Source organism: Triticum aestivum, chromosome 6B (assembly GCF_018294505.1).
Source record: "Triticum aestivum cultivar Chinese Spring chromosome 6B, IWGSC CS RefSeq v2.1, whole genome shotgun sequence".
NCBI lineage: Eukaryota > Viridiplantae > Streptophyta > Magnoliopsida > Poales > Poaceae > Triticum > Triticum aestivum.
The window spans coordinates 96,064,977-96,081,943 of record NC_057810.1 but is presented as its reverse complement, the minus strand read 5'-3'; positions in this window follow the sequence as shown (position 1 = coordinate 96,081,943).

The window sequence follows — 16,967 nt, the reverse complement described above, 5'->3', positions numbered from 1 at the left end:
CCCCCCCTCTCACTGACTACTGGGCCCACGCCCCTAACTAACACTAGTTTAAATTCTGTTTAATATTATCTAATCACTGTGGACCCACACGTCAGAATTGACCATGATGACGTGGATGTTGACCTGACCCCACCTGTCAGCGAGCTAAACAGCCCTGGGTCACTGACCAGTGGACCCCACTGGTCAGGTTTGACCTGGAGGCGCCCTGTTGACCTGCTGACGTCATGATGATGTCAGGCTGACGCAATAAGTATTTTCTGGAATTTAAATAATCTTAAATGATTTAATAGTTTCAGAAAATAGCTAAAACTTCAATAAATCATAGAAAATTAACCGTAACTCCAAATTAAATAAATTATATATGAAAAATTATCAGAAAAATTCAAGGAATCCATCTGTACCATTTTCATGCATGTTAGAACAACTTATCACTACTGTTTAGGGCAAATGAAGTGAATGACATTTAAATAACCACATATGGAGTTTGAATTTGAATCTTGGATTCAAACCAACTTCATTTAATCTGGTTTTAGGTGCATTAGCCCAAAACACATTCATATTGCCATGTCATAGCATGCATCATATTGTGCATTGCATTGATTGTGTTCCTTTCTGTGTTGCCGGTATTTGTCCCCTCTCGATAGACGTGTACCGACGATGTGATCGATGACACCGATGAAGAGCTATATTATCTTCAGAAGTGCCAGGCAAGCAAAACCCCCTTGTTCATTCCGATACAATCCTACCCTCTCGCTCCTGCTCTCTTTTACTGCATTAGGACAACACCGATTCAACTGTTACATGCTGCGGTAGTTGAACCCCTTTATCCTTTGCATGACCTGTCATTGCCACAGTAAATAGATGAAACCCACTAGCATGAGTAGGAGTTGTTTGAGCCCTGTTGTGCCTACTCATTCATGCTTGTTTGTCATGCCTGCTACTGCTTAGAGTTGAGTCAGGTCTGATTCATCGGGGATGAATCAGAGGTGTGTGAACATGTCCTACTATGTGTGAGCTAAGTGTGTGAACACGATTTGGTAAAGGTAGCGGTGAGAGGCCATGTAGGAGTACATGGTGGGTTGTCTCATTGAAGCCGTCCTCAGGAACTGAGTTCTGTGTTTGTGATCCATGATTCAGCTACTACCATACATTGGGCCCTGAAATATGACCCCGCTCGACTTCTTATTCACCCTTGTCCTCTGTCCAGGAGTTGCAAGTAGTTTCTGGTGTTTGTAGTATGCTGGAGGCCGTGGACAGCGCTGACCGTAGGGGTGGGCTGTGATGCGGTAGGCACGTGGCCGGGTAGACCGGGCGCCCGTTTGGTGTCACGGAACCCTGTTCACATCGTTTGGGGCTGTGAGCGAAACTCCGGCCGGATCTCCTCATGGATGGAACCCGAATAGGCGATAAACCTGGACTAGAGACTTGAGTGTTTAGGTAGGTCGTGGTCTACACCCACGTCGGCTTTCGCTTGAAGTCTGCCGAGCACATGTCGTGTGCAGACGCCACTCTCTCCCCCGTCCTCACCCTCTCCCCTGGATCTCTCTCTCTCGCGCCCGACAGCTGCCGTCGCCGCCGTCCACCAATCGCTCGGCCACAGGGCCTCCCTCGCTCCCCCAACTAGCCCACCAGCTCCGCCACTCCATCCTCACCCTCCCCGCCATCTCACGCGACCGGAGAAGCCCCGAGGCGCCGCCCCGCCGTTCTTCCCCTCTTCGGACCCGCCGGTCGCCATCGACGAATTCGTCGGCTCCGGGCCGTCCCCGACCTCGCCGAGCATCCCATCGTGATCACTGTGAGCTCCTACGTCGATTACCCCTCTTCCCCGGCCTCTCCACGCTCCCTAGCCACGGCTCCACCTCCGGCCGAAGCTCTGCTCCGCCATGGCCGCAGCTCGCGCGCTCCCCGTGCTCCGCTCGTTACTCCCCTGCAATAGGCGTGCTCCGGAGCGCCTCCCCTCGTCGCTGCCTTGCTCAGACCCCTCGCCTGTGAGCCCTAGCCGCAACGCCGCACCTTGCCGAACTCCGGCCGCCGCTAAAGGTCGTCGCCGACCACTCTCCGGCCACTCCCCGGCCACGCCACCACCCTGGTTGGATGCGGACGAGCGTCCGCATCCCGTAGTCATGCTCCGCGCGCCAAACGGCGCTCTGTAGGCCATTTCCGAGCCCTCCGCCGCGTCTGGACTCGCCGGCGGCTAAACGCCGGCGCCCGCTGACCCGCTGACCGGCGTGGGTTGACCCACTGCCAGGTTTGACCTCCCCCCCTCTCTCACTGACCTGCGGGCCCGCCCGGCTAATTAGGCTAGGATTAATGTTAAACTAAATATTAGTTAGTTATTAGTCGCTGACCAGTGGGCCCAACCCCCCCCCCTAATCTTTTAATTAAACTAAATAAACCCCTGTTAACCCCCTGTCACTGACCAGTGGGCCCCACTGGTCAGGTTTGACCCGGACCAGCCCCTGTTGACTATGCTGAGGTCAGCATGACCTAGTGCTGACGCAATAATTCCTTTCTGGAATTTAGATAATTATTAAATGATTTATAAATTCCAGAAAATTGTAAAAACTTCTAAAAATCATAGAAATTCAACCGTAACTCCAAATTAAATAATTTATATATGAAAAATTATCAGAAAAATTCAAGGAATCCATCTGTACCATTTTCATGCATGTTAGAACAACTTATCACTACTGTTTAGGGCAAATGAAGTGAATGGCATTTGAATAATCACATATGGAGTTTGAATTTGAATTTTATATTCAAACCAACTTCATTTAATCTGTTGCTAGTTGCATTAGCTCAAACACATTCATTTTGCCATGTCATGATCATGCATCATATTGTGCATTGCATTGATTGTGTTCCTTTCTGTGTTGCCGGTATTTGTCCCCTCTCGATAGACGTGATACCGATGATGTGATCGTTGACACTGATGAAGACTCAATGTTATCTTCAGAAGTGCCAGGCAAGCAAAACCCCCTTGTTCATTCCGATACAATCCTACTCTCTCGCTCCTGCTCTCTTTTACTGCATTAGGACAACAACGATTCAACTGTTACTTGCTGCGGTAGCTGAACCCCTTTATCCTTTGCATGACCTGTCATTGCCACAGTAAATATATGAAACCCACTAGCATGAGTAGGAGTTGTTTGAGCCCTGTTGTGCCTACTCATTCATGCTTGTTTGTCATGCCTGCTACTGCTTAGAGTTGAGTCAGGTCTGATTCATCGGGGATGAATCAGAGGCGTGTGAACATGTCCTACTGTGTGTGAGCTAAGTGTGTGAACACGATTTGGTAAAGGTAGCGGTGAGAGGCCATGTAGGAGTACCTGGTGGGTTGTCTCATTGCAGCCGTCCTCAGGAACTGAGTTCTGTGTTTGTGATCCATGAACAGCTACTACCACACATTGGGTTCCGGTAACTCGACCCCTCTCGACTTATTAATCAACATGATCTCTGTCCAGGAGTTGCAACTAGTTTCTGGTGTTTGTAGGTAGTGTTAGTAGTCTACCAAGTGGCACCCGGTACAGGTGGGCTTGGGACAGACTAGGCACAGTGGCACGGTGTACCAAGTGGCACCCGGATGGTGGGCTTGGGAACCCTGCTCACATCGTTTGGGGCCGTGAGCGACACCCCGGCCGGATCTCCTTGCGGATGGAACCCGAATAGGCGATAAACCTGGACTAGAGACTTGTTCGGTTAGTCAGGTCGTGGACGACTCCCTCGCCCGGCTTCCGCTTGAAGGTTGCCGAGGTACATGACGTGTACAGGGCGGTAAGTGGCGGGAGCGTGTGTGAAGAAGTACACCCCTGCAGGGTTATCATCATCTATTCGAATAGCCGGATTCCTCGGATATGGAAACTTGGACCCCTTGTACAGTTCATAGACAAGTGAAAGTGGATACTCTAAAACACGCAAGATAAGCGTGAGTGCTATGGATGGCGTTCTCGTAGGGAGACGGGAGCGGATCCATAGTGGTGTATTGGTTGGTGAATATGTGGACTCGTGTGCGCCACTTCAAAAGAGTTACTTGCAGTCGTAGTTCAGGATAGCCACCGAGTCAAAGCTGGCTTGCTGCAGTCAAACCCTACCATCCCCTTTGTTGATAATGATGCATATGTAGATAGTTCTGATGTAAGTCTTGCCGGGTACATTTGTACTCACGTTTGCCTATTTTATGTTTTTGCAGAGAGACTTCAGTCTCACTAGTAGTTCCACGTGGACTTCGACGTTTAGCTTGATACCTCAGCTACGATCTTGTGCCCTCGGTAGGATCTGATAGATAGTCAGGCTTCTCAGCCTTTTTCATTTATAGATGTCTGTACTCAGACATGATAGCTTCCGCTTGTGCTTTGACTTGTATGCTCTGATTGTTGGGTCGTGAGACCCATGTTTGTAATGTCTCGCTCCTCGGAGCCTAATGAATAATTACTTGAGTCGTAGAGACATGTTGTGATGCCATGTTGTATTTGCACATATCGAGCATATTGTGTGTATGTTATTGAAATGTTTGGTATGTGTGGGATCTGACCATCTAGTTGTTTATCTTTAGTAGCCTCTCTTACCGGGAAATGTCTCCTAGTGTTTCCACTGAGCCATGGTAGCTTGCTACTGCTCCGGAACACTTAGGCTGGCCGGCATGTGTCCTTCTTCGTTCCTGTGTCTGTCCCTTCGGGGAAATGTCACGCTTTGAGTACCGGAGTCCTGTTAGCCCGCTACAGCCCGGTTTACCGGAGCCCTGCTAGCCCAGTGCTACAGCCCGGACCCACTTGCTGATGACCGACACGTTCGAAGCTGGGTCATGGATGCCTGTCCCTGTAAGTCTGTGCCACTTTGGGTTTACGACTAGTCATGTCAGCCCGGGCTCCTTATCATATGGATGCTAGCGACACTATCATATACGTGAGCCAAAAGGCGCAAACGGTCCCGGGCAAAGGTAAGGCGACACCCGTGGGGATACCGTGCGTGAGGCCGCAAAGTGATATGAGGTGTTACCGGCTAGATCGATGTGACATCGAGTCGGGGTCCTGATAGCGTTGGTATCAGAGCTTGACTGCCTGTAGGATTACCAAGCCAAACTGGTCGAAGTTGAGTCTAGAAATGCTTTAGTTATATGTAAGGGAATTGATTGTGGGATGGAACGTAAGGCTCTTTTTACTCCTTATACCTTATGCCCTTCTGATCTGAGTCATCATCTTATCTTCTACGGGGATTAAGAACTAGGCTATCTCTTCTTTCTATCAGGATCACGTGTTACTAATCCGTAGACTTATAAGATTGTTGATTCAAGCCTCAGTTCAGCTCCTACTACTTCCGTATGTTAACTGTTGATCTCGAAACCTTGATATTGTGCTTCTGAGTGGTTATGCCACCATTTTTGTGAATGTCTCAAATCTTTTCTGAGCATTTAGAGCCGCTATGCTGTCCGAGTCATCCCAGGTTTCCAAACAGTCTGATGCATTTGCAAATCCCTTCCTCCTGTTTCCGATGTGCCTTTGGTCAGATGAATCACACAAATCAGTGAGTTGAGGTACTTTACTGCCTCGACCTTTATGTTGGAGTTATTATTATGACCCTAGGTGTCTTAGGGGATCATCTAGTAATTTAGCCATGATTTGTGTTCCCAGTGTGATGATTCTGGCCATCATTCTCGAAAGCATCCCGTGATGCCATTTGGTTAGTAGGTATTCTATTCCTGGGTTTTTGAACCCGAGATTCACTCTACTTAAATCATGTTGATAGTGTTGCTAGTTCCTTCAGGATATTAGTAACCCTTGCATTAGTCCTCGAGGTCCGTGGTATTTCCTTCTTCCAAATACTATGAACCGTTTATGGCAGATGTTCCTCGCTGATCGAAAGATCACAATCAGAGTGCTCTCGATGGGTTCTCGATTCTATATTGTGACTCTGCCAGTTCTACCTTTCTGCATGGGTTATCCGGAAGAAATATGTTGAATTCGTTCGACATGCTAGTCCATGCATCCACAACTTGGAAAATCATATGTTCTTTTGAGTTGTCCCTCTTTAGTTGTTTTCTGGCCCTCGTCTATCAATTGATAGTCAAGAGTATGCGTGCATTCGTTCGTTGATGCCTATTACCCTTGTGGTCCGCCAAGCCATTCTATTTCAGAATGAATAGGAGAAACAAACTCCAGTACCTCATCCATATTTAGGATTGGGTCAAAGTAGTTGTGTTCCACAGATCAAGTCACAATCCAGCTTCTGGTCTGCTCTACCCTGAAGTATTACCATCATTATATCAGGAATATCATGGGAATTGCACCACTTTTTGTGAATTCTTGACATAGTGATACTTCTCGCCATTTTTTTTCCATTCCTCGGTTCCGTGTTGTTGCAGCCGGAGTGCCGACAAGTGAATCATGATGTGTGAACTCAATACTCCTAGCAACCCCATTGCTTGGTAGTTAAAGGACAATAATTTCATTCTTAGTGTGTCGGTTTTTGAATCACCATTCTAAGATTGATCGTGCTACCTAGTCCTTATTTCCTGGTGCACTCTTTGATTGATGAGTTAGGATTTTGTCAAGTCCTCGCTCATTTGATCATATCATCTTGCCCTGAAAAGCAAGATTGTTCTCGAGCTTAGTAACATATCGGTGGTTCGTGATTTCCGAAGATCTTCTCGGAAGTATTACCAGGTTGTCACCTGACCGCTATGTTGAGCTCGTGATCAAGTTGGTTTCTTGTGAACCACCTTCTCTCCAAGAATCGGTGTTAGATATCCCTGAGCTAGTTGGTTAAGCTAAACGACAACTTGGAGGGTTGGAAGATAAAAGCTTGCCTGACTTAGTTCGTTCCAAAGGGATATTCTTGTGTGGTGTGTGTTGAAGAAAGATGATATCTTCATCGATTGGTCCCTGTGATCAGTTGCTGGACCTATCGTCTTATCAATCCTTTGATTTGAGTGTGGGCTATCGTCAAATCAAGTCAGAACCAACGATGTTCGTAATGTTGTCTTCCTCGTGGTTGATCCCTCGAGCATACACCATTATATCTTTTGGGTCTGACCAATGCTATCACCGTGTTCACACGATGGTGGAAGTCCAGTGATATGGAAATTCCGATGATTTGTTGTTGAGTAAATTGACAACATCCTTATCTCCTCCATGATGTTGTTGAACATTAAGTTAGTGTTGGAAACTTTTGAAAGCATCTTCTTCATGCTAGCTCATGAAGTACTTGTTTGATGAAAGGAGTGACTTCCTTTGATTCACGTGCATTTTGATGTAAGTTGCCGTCGTGAACTCGAGAAGGTTTGTTTTTGCTCCTTTGGAATCATCCCAAGTCGGTCATGCACGTGTGAAGAATTCTGTGGTGTGTTAGACTGATCATCTTCATTCCATATGTATATCCTAGCACACCAAGCCACTGATTGACTTGTTCAAGGAAAAGAAGTCTATGCTTGGGATCTAATCCATGGACTTGCGTAAAGACTTCGATATCCTCGATGATGGCTCCCAACCAGAACTCGGTAGTGTTTTTATTGTAAGACTACCATGTGGGCATGCTTGTCTGGAACAACGTGTTCACATGTTTGTAGCAGAACCAGCTCATGTTTTGGAGCTTGCTATCGTAGTTCATTTCCTGAGAATCTCGCAATGTCATCTCGTCGATTTATGTTGCAAACTTTCATTTTTCTTCCTAGACTCGATGAGTCTGGAATATCCTGACACCAACCAGGTCTGAGTCTCAGGCAGATATGATGGTTGGAATATTTCCCAAGAACTATAATATTGGTCCCTCGATAACCGGTAAGGTGGATGTCGTGGCCAACACACCCAGCCGGAAGACCTATTATTGTAGTATCTTGTTTGAGGAAGTTGGCCACCTCCCCATAAGGATTTCGTAGGATTTACCTCCGTAACTGTTCCTTATGGATTCTATTGCTCCCGAAGTCCGACCTTTACTTGATGTTCTAGTTAGCAAACCATATCTAAGAATGGGTTACACTAGCACGTCAAGGAGAACATTAGAAGCGGAGTGCTAAATGTCTCTCGGTCGATCATCCAGATTTTGTTTCCTTGGCCTCGCTAGGGTGAAATCTGAGTTGATGTTATCTTCCTATGCATCTGCATCGTCCATCGTTGTTCATCATGGTGGTATGTTGTGTTGCCAGGATTCTTGACACGGATGTTGGTAAAACCTTGATGAATATGGAAATGCTCAAGTTCTTGAGAGCACGCACAAGCGCTAGGTGTTATCATCGGCACTAACTGGGTTTGCTCTCAGTTTCCTTGGCAATGCTATGATCTTTTCAAACAGTGAATTCACTCTCTGTTGTTGGGTTTTTCCCCAGTTACCAGAATCATTCCCAGCATTTGCATTTTGTTCCTAGCTTGCACCGCCAATGTGCCATTCTACCATGGGTCTCTTCCATCTCCAGTGATAAGCAAATTCATCCATTACGTTGTCTTCAACAAGGTAATCCACATCATCCAAGTCTGAGTATGCCATTCTATCGACCCCCGCCAATCGATTGCTGTGATTTGCCTTAGGCTGATATAGAGAGTCTCAGTGATCTCTATATCAAAGGTAATTCTTTTTGCCACTTAATATAATAATCTACGAATCACCCTTCTCCAGGATGTTTCGTCGTGGTGTCATGGCAACTCAACTCCTCGCTACATGGACAATCGTTTACCACCTTCTTAAGTGTGGAATTGTTGTCCACCTAGTGAACCTTCGTCATCCGTTTCTTTCCACCCCTCTTGATGTGTATCTCGTGTCTCAACCCGAGAGATGGTCCTATGTCTCATTCCGTGAGCTGTTCGATCTTCGAGAAGATCGACCCCTCTAGAGTCTCCTTCTTCCCTCCATGTCATGTTGACAGGATTTCTCAGAGCAAGACTTCAAGACGATGATGGTGACCGAATCAACGTTCCTTTGAAGTGCAACCTGGATCATGAAGATTGTACTAGTTTGCGTTTCCCCTTCATCCTACCCTACGCTTGAATCTCGAGACGAGATTCTTGTTTAGTGGGGGTGAGTTGTCACATCCCTAGCTTCTGGTGCTGCCTGGTGTGTGCATCATGTTGAAATTCTGAAATTTGAACTGAGGGAAATTGGAAGCCTCAAAACCCTAAATAAAGAGGGGCAAGAAACCCTAAAATTGCAATCAGTAAACCCAAAATGCCCTCTAAAAATGTTCAACATTTCTGGTTTGAGGTGAAAGCATCTTCCAAAAATGATTTATATTTTTGCAGGACATATTGGGCTCTGAATTAAACCATATTGTATTTGACTTTGGGCATTTAAATACTATAAATAATTTAAATGTTCAAATAAATGTTGGAAAATTGTTAGGGGTCACTGAAATAATTCAGAAAACACCCATAACTGTTTCCAGGATTTTATAAAATGATTTGATATTTAAATCAAATCAAAAACAAATTGCAGAAAATAGAAAAGATAAACCAGAATAGAATTATAAAAGAGAGAGAGAAACATTACCTGCAGCCACCTGGGCCACTTACCTGGCCCATCTCCCCCGGCCGGCCCAGCCCACCTCCTCCCCTTTGTCTTCTTCCTCCCCTCGCACCGAAGCAGCTCGGTGGCGAGCGCCGATGCCGCCTCAGCCACCTCCTGCCTCCCTGCTTGCCTCCGCTACTCCCTGGAGACGCCACGCGGCTCCCTCAGGCCTCTCTCAACTCCCTCCCGTGCTCATCCCCTTCTCCTGCTCTCCCTCTCGCTCCGCACCTCGGACCCGAACGGAGCCGTCGCCACCGACGCCGTTCGCCGCGGCCACCATCCCCCTCTCGCCTCCCCGACGCCTCCCAGAGCTCCGCAGTGCCTCCCTCGACCTCCTCGACGTCTCACGCGACCAGAAGGGCCCCGAGCAACCGCCATCGTCCTCATCCCCAAGCTTCGGCCCCGGCGCCATTCTCCGTCGAATTCGGCCACTCCGGCGCGCCCCCGAGCTCGCTGACCCTCCCTGCACGATCCCCGTGAGTCCCTGCTCCGTTTCCCCCTAACCCCAAGTTCGATTTCGAGCTCTAGCCGCCCCCTCTACCGGAGCCGAGACGCTCCGCCGCACGGACTCGTCGCCGGCGAAGCCCCGGTGACCAAATGACCCCGCGCGTGCGTCCGTTGCACTCGCAACGACCCGTGGAGCAACGCTAGCGTGGCAGCTAGCTTGTTTGCAAGCCGCAGCACTAACCCCGCACCCACCCGAGCTCCGGCCGCCGCCTCGGGCTCCATTCCGGCGAACCCCGGCCACCCCCGCACCTCCCGTTGGCCCCCCTAGATGCGCACGAGCACGGGCTACGCCCCGGTTGTCTCCGCGAGTCCAGCCGCCGCCTGTAGCTCAAGTCCGGCGAGCTCCCGCCGCAGTTTTGGTCGTCGCCGGCCGAACTCCGGCGAAGTCGACGTGTCACTTAATTAGCGCTAATGACCCCACTAACTAACCCCCCCCCCTCTCACTGACTACTGGGCCCACGCCCCTAACTAACACTAGTTTAAATTCTGTTTAATATTATCTAATCACTGTGGACCCACACGTCAGAATTGACCATGATGACGTGGATGTTGACCTGACCCCACCTGTCAGCGAGCTAAACAGCCCTGGGTCACTGACCAGTGGACCCCACTGGTCAGGTTTGACCTGGAGGCGCCCTGTTGACCTGCTGACGTCATGATGATGTCAGGCTGACGCAATAAGTATTTTCTGGAATTTAAATAATCTGAAATGATTTAATAATTTCAGAAAATAGCTAAAACTTCAATAAATCATAGAAAATTAACCGTAACTCCAAATTAAATAAATTATATATGAAAAATTATCAGAAAAATTCAAGGAATCCATCTGTACCATTTTCATGCATGTTAGAACAACTTATCACTACTGTTTAGGGCAAATGAAGTGAATGACATTTAAATAACCACATATGGAGTTTGAATTTGAATCTTGGATTCAAACCAACTTCATTTAATCTGGTTTTAGGTGCATTAGCCCAAAACACATTCATATTGCCATGTCATAGCATGCATCATATTGTGCATTGCATTGATTGTGTTCCTTTCTGTGTTGCCGGTATTTGTCCCCTCTCGATAGACGTGATATTGATGATGTGATCGTTGACACTGATGAAGACTCAATGTTATCTTCAGAAGTGCCAGGCAAGCAAAACCCCCTTGTTCATTCCGATACAATCCTACTCTCTCGCTCCTGCTCTCTTTTACTGCATTAGGACAACAACGATTCAACTGTTACTTGCTGCGGTAGCTGAACCCCTTTATCCTTTGCATGACCTGTCATTGCCACAGTAAATAGATGAAACCCACTAGCATGAGTAGGAGTTGTTTGAGCCCTGTTGTGCCTACTCATTCATGCTTGTTTGTCATGCCTGCTACTGCTTAGAGTTGAGTCAGGTCTGATTCATCGGGGATGAATCAGAGGCGTGTGAACATGTCCTACTGTGTGTGAGCTAAGTGTGTGAACACGATTTGGTAAAGGTAGCGGTGAGAGGCCATGTAGGAGTACCTGGTGGGTTGTCTCATTGCAGGCGTCCTCAGGAACTGAGTTCTGTGTTTGTGATCCATGAACAGCTACTACCACACATTGGGTTCCGGTAACTCGACCCCTCTCGACTTATTAATCAACATGATCTCTGTCCAGGAGTTGCAACTAGTTTCTGGTGTTTGTAGGTAGTGTTAGTAGTCTACCAAGTGGCACCCGGTACAGGTGGGCTTGGGACAGACTAGGCACAGTGGCACGGTGTACCAAGTGGCACCCGGATGGTGGGCTTGGGAACCCTGCTCACATCGTTTGGGGCCGTGAGCGACACCCCGGCCGGATCTCCTTGCGGATGGAACCCGAATAGGCGATAAACCTGGACTAGAGACTTGTTCGGTTAGTCAGGTCGTGGCCGACTCCCTCGCCCGGCTTCCGCTTGAAGGTTGCCGAGGTACATGACGTGTACAGGGCGGTAAGTGGCGGGAGCGTGTGTGAAGAAGTACACCCCTGCAGGGTTATCATCATCTATTCGAATAGCCGGATTCCTCGGATATGGAAACTTGGACCCCTTGTACAGTTCATAGACAAGTGAAAGTGGATACTCTAAAACACGCAAGATAAGCGTGAGTGCTATGGATGGCGTTCTCGTAGGGAGACGGGAGCGGATCCATAGTGGTGTATTGGTTGGTGAATATGTGGACTCGTGTGCGCCACTTCAAAAGAGTTACTTGCAGTCGTAGTTCAGGATAGCCACCGAGTCAAAGCTGGCTTGCTGCAGTCAAACCCTACCACCCCCTTTGTTGATAATGATGCATATGTAGATAGTTCTGATGTAAGTCTTGCCGGGTACATTTGTACTCACGTTTGCCTATTTTATGTTTTTGCAGAGAGACTTCAGTCTCACTAGTAGTTCCACGTGGACTTCGACGTTTAGCTTGATACCTCAGCTACGATCTTGTGCCCTCGGCAGGATCTGATAGATAGTCAGGCTTCTCAGCCTTTTTCATTTATAGATGTCTGTACTCAGACATGATAGCTTCCGCTTGTGCTTTGACTTGTATGCTCTGATTGTTGGGTCGTGAGACCCATGTTTGTAATGTCTCGCTCCTCGGAGCCTAATGAATAATTACTTGAGTCATAGAGACATGTTGTGATGCCATGTTGTATTTCCACATATCGAGCATATTGTGTGTATGTTATTGAAATGCTTGGTATGTGTGGGACCTGACCATCTAGTTGTTTATCTTTAGTAGCCTCTCTTACCGGGAAATGTCTCCTAGTGTTTCCACTGAGCCATGGTAGCTTGCTACTACTCCGGAACACTTAGGCTGGCCGGCATGTGTCCTTCTTCGTTCTTGTGTCTGTCCCTTCGGGGAAATGTCACGCTTTGAGTACCGGAGTCCTGTTAGCCCGCTACAGCCCGGTTTACCGGAGCCCTGCTAGCCCAGTGCTACAGCCCGGACCCACTTGCTGATGACCGACACGTTCGAAGCTGGGTCATGGATGCCTGTCCCTGTAAGTCTGTGCCACTTTGGGTTTACGACTAGTCATGTCAGCCCGGGCTCCTTATCATATGGATGCTAGCGACACTATCATATACGTGAGCCAAAAGGCGCAAACGGTCCCGGGTAAAGGTAAGGCGACACCCGTGGGGATACCGTGCGTGAGGCCGCAAAGTGATATGAGGTGTTACCGGCTAGACCGATGTGACATCGAGTCGGGGTCCTGACATTTTACTTCACCGCATGTCAGATGGGCCTCTTGTTTACTTATTTTCACCCACTGCCACATGGGCCAGCATACGAAGATAGAGAACACGAGATGACAAGGAAGCATGTGGATTGGTTGACCGGTCAACTAAACAATATACGATGCTATACGCTGACACAATGAGCGTATAATCCGTCGGTATAGAGAGTTCGAGTGAGAGGGGAGGCCCGTGAGAGATAGCAGAGAGAGAGAGAGAGAGAGAGAGAGAGAAAGAGCTACTCCCTCCGTTCGATAATGTAGTTCCAACATTTTTTTTAAAGTCAAACTTTTGAAACTTTGACCAAGTTTATAAAGAAATTACTTATATCTACAATACCAAAGATAAATTATAGTATGAAGTAAGTACATGTTGTGATGAATCTAATCATCGTTCCAGATGTAAATGTTTTTCTCCACATATACCTGGTCAAACTTTTCTGAGGTTTGACTTTTCAAAACATCCATATGCTTATGGACGTTACAGAGTCCCTAACTAGAGAGACAGAGAGAGAGAGAGAGAGAAATAGAAAGAGTGAGTGAAAAAAGTGTGTGTGTGTGTGTGTGTGTGTGAAAGAGACATGGACAACACACGATAAAAGTAGAGAAAAGGCGTGCGTGTCTTATGCAAACATATCACACATGCATCTTCGACAACGGAGGCAAGGTGAGGAGATAGTGTGTGGTTGTTTGGAACCGAGAGAGCAAGACCCCTAGCACATGGCCAAGAGGGATCTGACAAACTAGGGAGAGAGGTCGAGAGAGACGTATGGAGAAAATTCAGACATGGGGAGGAGAGAGTGTATGTTTTTCATAGAGAGATCCCCTGGAGATCGTGATGGGACTACATGGGTGGGAGATCGAGTGACAAGGTGTGTGCGTGATAGAAGATGCCCCGAGAGATATCGAGATAGACGTATGGATGGAAGGAGACAATACGTGTGTTCCTGATGGCTAGTAAGAGATAATCATACTTGGGAGGGGGGGAGTGCTTGCGCCTATGATGGAGTGAGGGATTATGGTACATAGGGGGGTGCGTGTCACATGAAGAGAGAACAAGGGCGGAGAGTGTTGGACAGGTCTATATGTATAGCGCACGCGAGACATGTGTATGTGTGAACCAAGGAGATATAAGGTCAGTTTGGCTTGCGTCCTGAGCATCTTTTGCCTGGCCTGGGGTTGTGGCTGGATTGCATGCATGCTTGTTTGGTTGCTACCCTGTGAAAAACAAAGCCCGCCTGGCCTGTGTTCCCTTGCACTTTAATTAGCCTGGCTGGACTCCAGACACTGCAAGTAGCCTGGCCCAGGCGACCGATTTCGAACGCCTGGCCGTGCCTGGTCGTGCGGCCACGAGGCTAACGACAACATGGATGGATATTAGCATTAAATAATTGCTGCATGGATTGATTGATGGGACGTTGAAGCTTTGCCTGGCCCAGGCATGAACCAAATGCTTCAGCACCACACAAGCCTGGCCAGGCAGAAATATTTTACATCTCACGTCCACACCAGGCAGTACTGGCCATCAAGGCATGAGGGTCACGTCATGAACCAAACTGACCAATAAAGTTTGAGAGAGATTGAGGAGCCCTGATAAGGCCGAGTGGTGCGTCAGATAGCTGAGAGAGGGAAAGAGATATTCCATCCGCTCGATAATCCAGTGCATGTAAATTTTTTAGAAGTCAAACTTTGACCAAAGATACATCATACAAAACTACATCTCATGGTGAATCTAATGGTATATGTTTGCCGTACTAGATGTAATTGTTCTTCTCCACATACATGGTCAAACTTTGTGATGTTTGACTTTTAAATAAATCTATATGCTATGGACCGAGGAGAGTGCCTAAGTCGAGACAGATCAAGTCCATGTGAAGGAGAATGAGTAAGTGTGCAAAAAGAGTATGTGTGTGAAAGAGAAAGTCACAACAAACGATAAATTAGAGAGAGTGTGTGTTTTTCGTTTCTTATGCGAACATATCACGCATGCATCTCCGAGATAGAAAAGCGAGGCAAGGAGATACACGAAGATAGCTAGTGTGTGATTATTTGCAACGGAGAGAGACACCCCTATAGCACATGTCCAATAGAGGTCTGGACAACAAGGAACAAAGGTCGAGAGGGACACATGGAGGACATGGACGCATGGGGAGGGAGAGAGGGTGTGTTTGTGATAGAGAGATCCCATCGAGATCGTGAGTGGACTATATGGGTGGGTGGTCAAGGGAGGTGCATGCGCGATAGAAAGATGCCCCGAGAGAAATCGAGATAGACCATGCACATGTTTGTGATGGAGACTAAGATTAGCTAGTCATATACATAAAGGGGGAACTGTGTGTGCCTACAATTGAGTGAGAGACCACCATACTTGGCTAGCTAGGCATGAGATTGTGTGTGTGTGCATGTGAGATGGAGAGAGAACGAGGGAGAGAGATAGAGTTTTAGATGGGCCTATAGAGTACGAGTGAGATTTGCATGTGTATGTGTGACCCAGGTGGATGGAGAGTTTGAGAGAGGGGGGGAAGAGCTCCGAGACGACAGAGTGGTGCGTGCGAGAGTTACGGGAAAAGAGCCAAGGAATTTGTGTGTGTACGATGTGTGCACCCAAGATATCTAGCTTGGACTAGCTAGAGTATCATACATAGTGTGTGAGAGAGACCTATAGATGGTGTATATATGCATGCAAACTAGAAAGACCCCCCCCAACACACACACACAAAGAGAGAGAGAGAGAGAGAGAGATGGAGAGAAAGGGAGAGGGACCAACAAGGTTTTTGTGTCGAATGCGTGCGACAGAATTGATGATTGTCGGTGAGAGAGAGAGAGAGAACAGGAGTCCAGGAGAGGGGGAGGTCGCGTTTTATGCATCAAAGACTGATATAAACCACATTTCGATATAAACTTGCATTCAAATATTTAAATTGGAGAACATGTTGTCTGCAATCCACACATGAACGGATATATGCGTATATCAAACAAGTGCATTAATTTGACTTTCAACATGTTCATGGAGTACTATAATACTGTAAAATAGGCTACTCGATTGGGGTGTTCAATTTTGGATTTAGTTCACTATTTTGACCTAGTGAACGAGCTATTTCATTGAATCGAGATATTTCATTTTGTGTTTGATTCGCGTTTTTGAGTGGGTCAACTATTTGTCATATAGTAAATCGCTAGCAACGAGCATGTAAAACGACATTACTCCCGAGCATCATCTCTCCATCTAAAAAAGAAGTGGCAAGCTAATATTTCAAAATTTGTTTCAAATGGACTTGGTAAGGTAGACGTGGATGCTCGTTCTCCCAAAATTTGAAAGAATCATTAAACATCCTCTCTGCTCGGTGGAATTCTCCCGAGCAAATAAATGGGAGACGCGAAATTACCGTCCTATGTGGGACATGCATCAATTGGCCTGTTGGTACATCGAGGGTAGGTTCGTAACTTCATCCAAGAGCGCCTTCTCCTTTGCCGAAATGACATGTGCCGAATAATTCATAAATCATGGTCGGCAAAACACACTCTCCTCGCCCAAAATAGCTCGCGCCCACTATTTCAAAACACTCTCTGCTCGCCCGAAATCGCTCGCGCCCACTATAGTTCAAAACACGCCCTCCTCGCTAGAAATCGCTCCCGCCCACTATTTGGGGAGAAGCAAAGTTACTCTACTATCCCCGACCCTCAGTACACAGACCCAAGCCAAGAAGCCTAAAGGCAAGGGTAGAACTGTAACTCCCCCTCACATTTC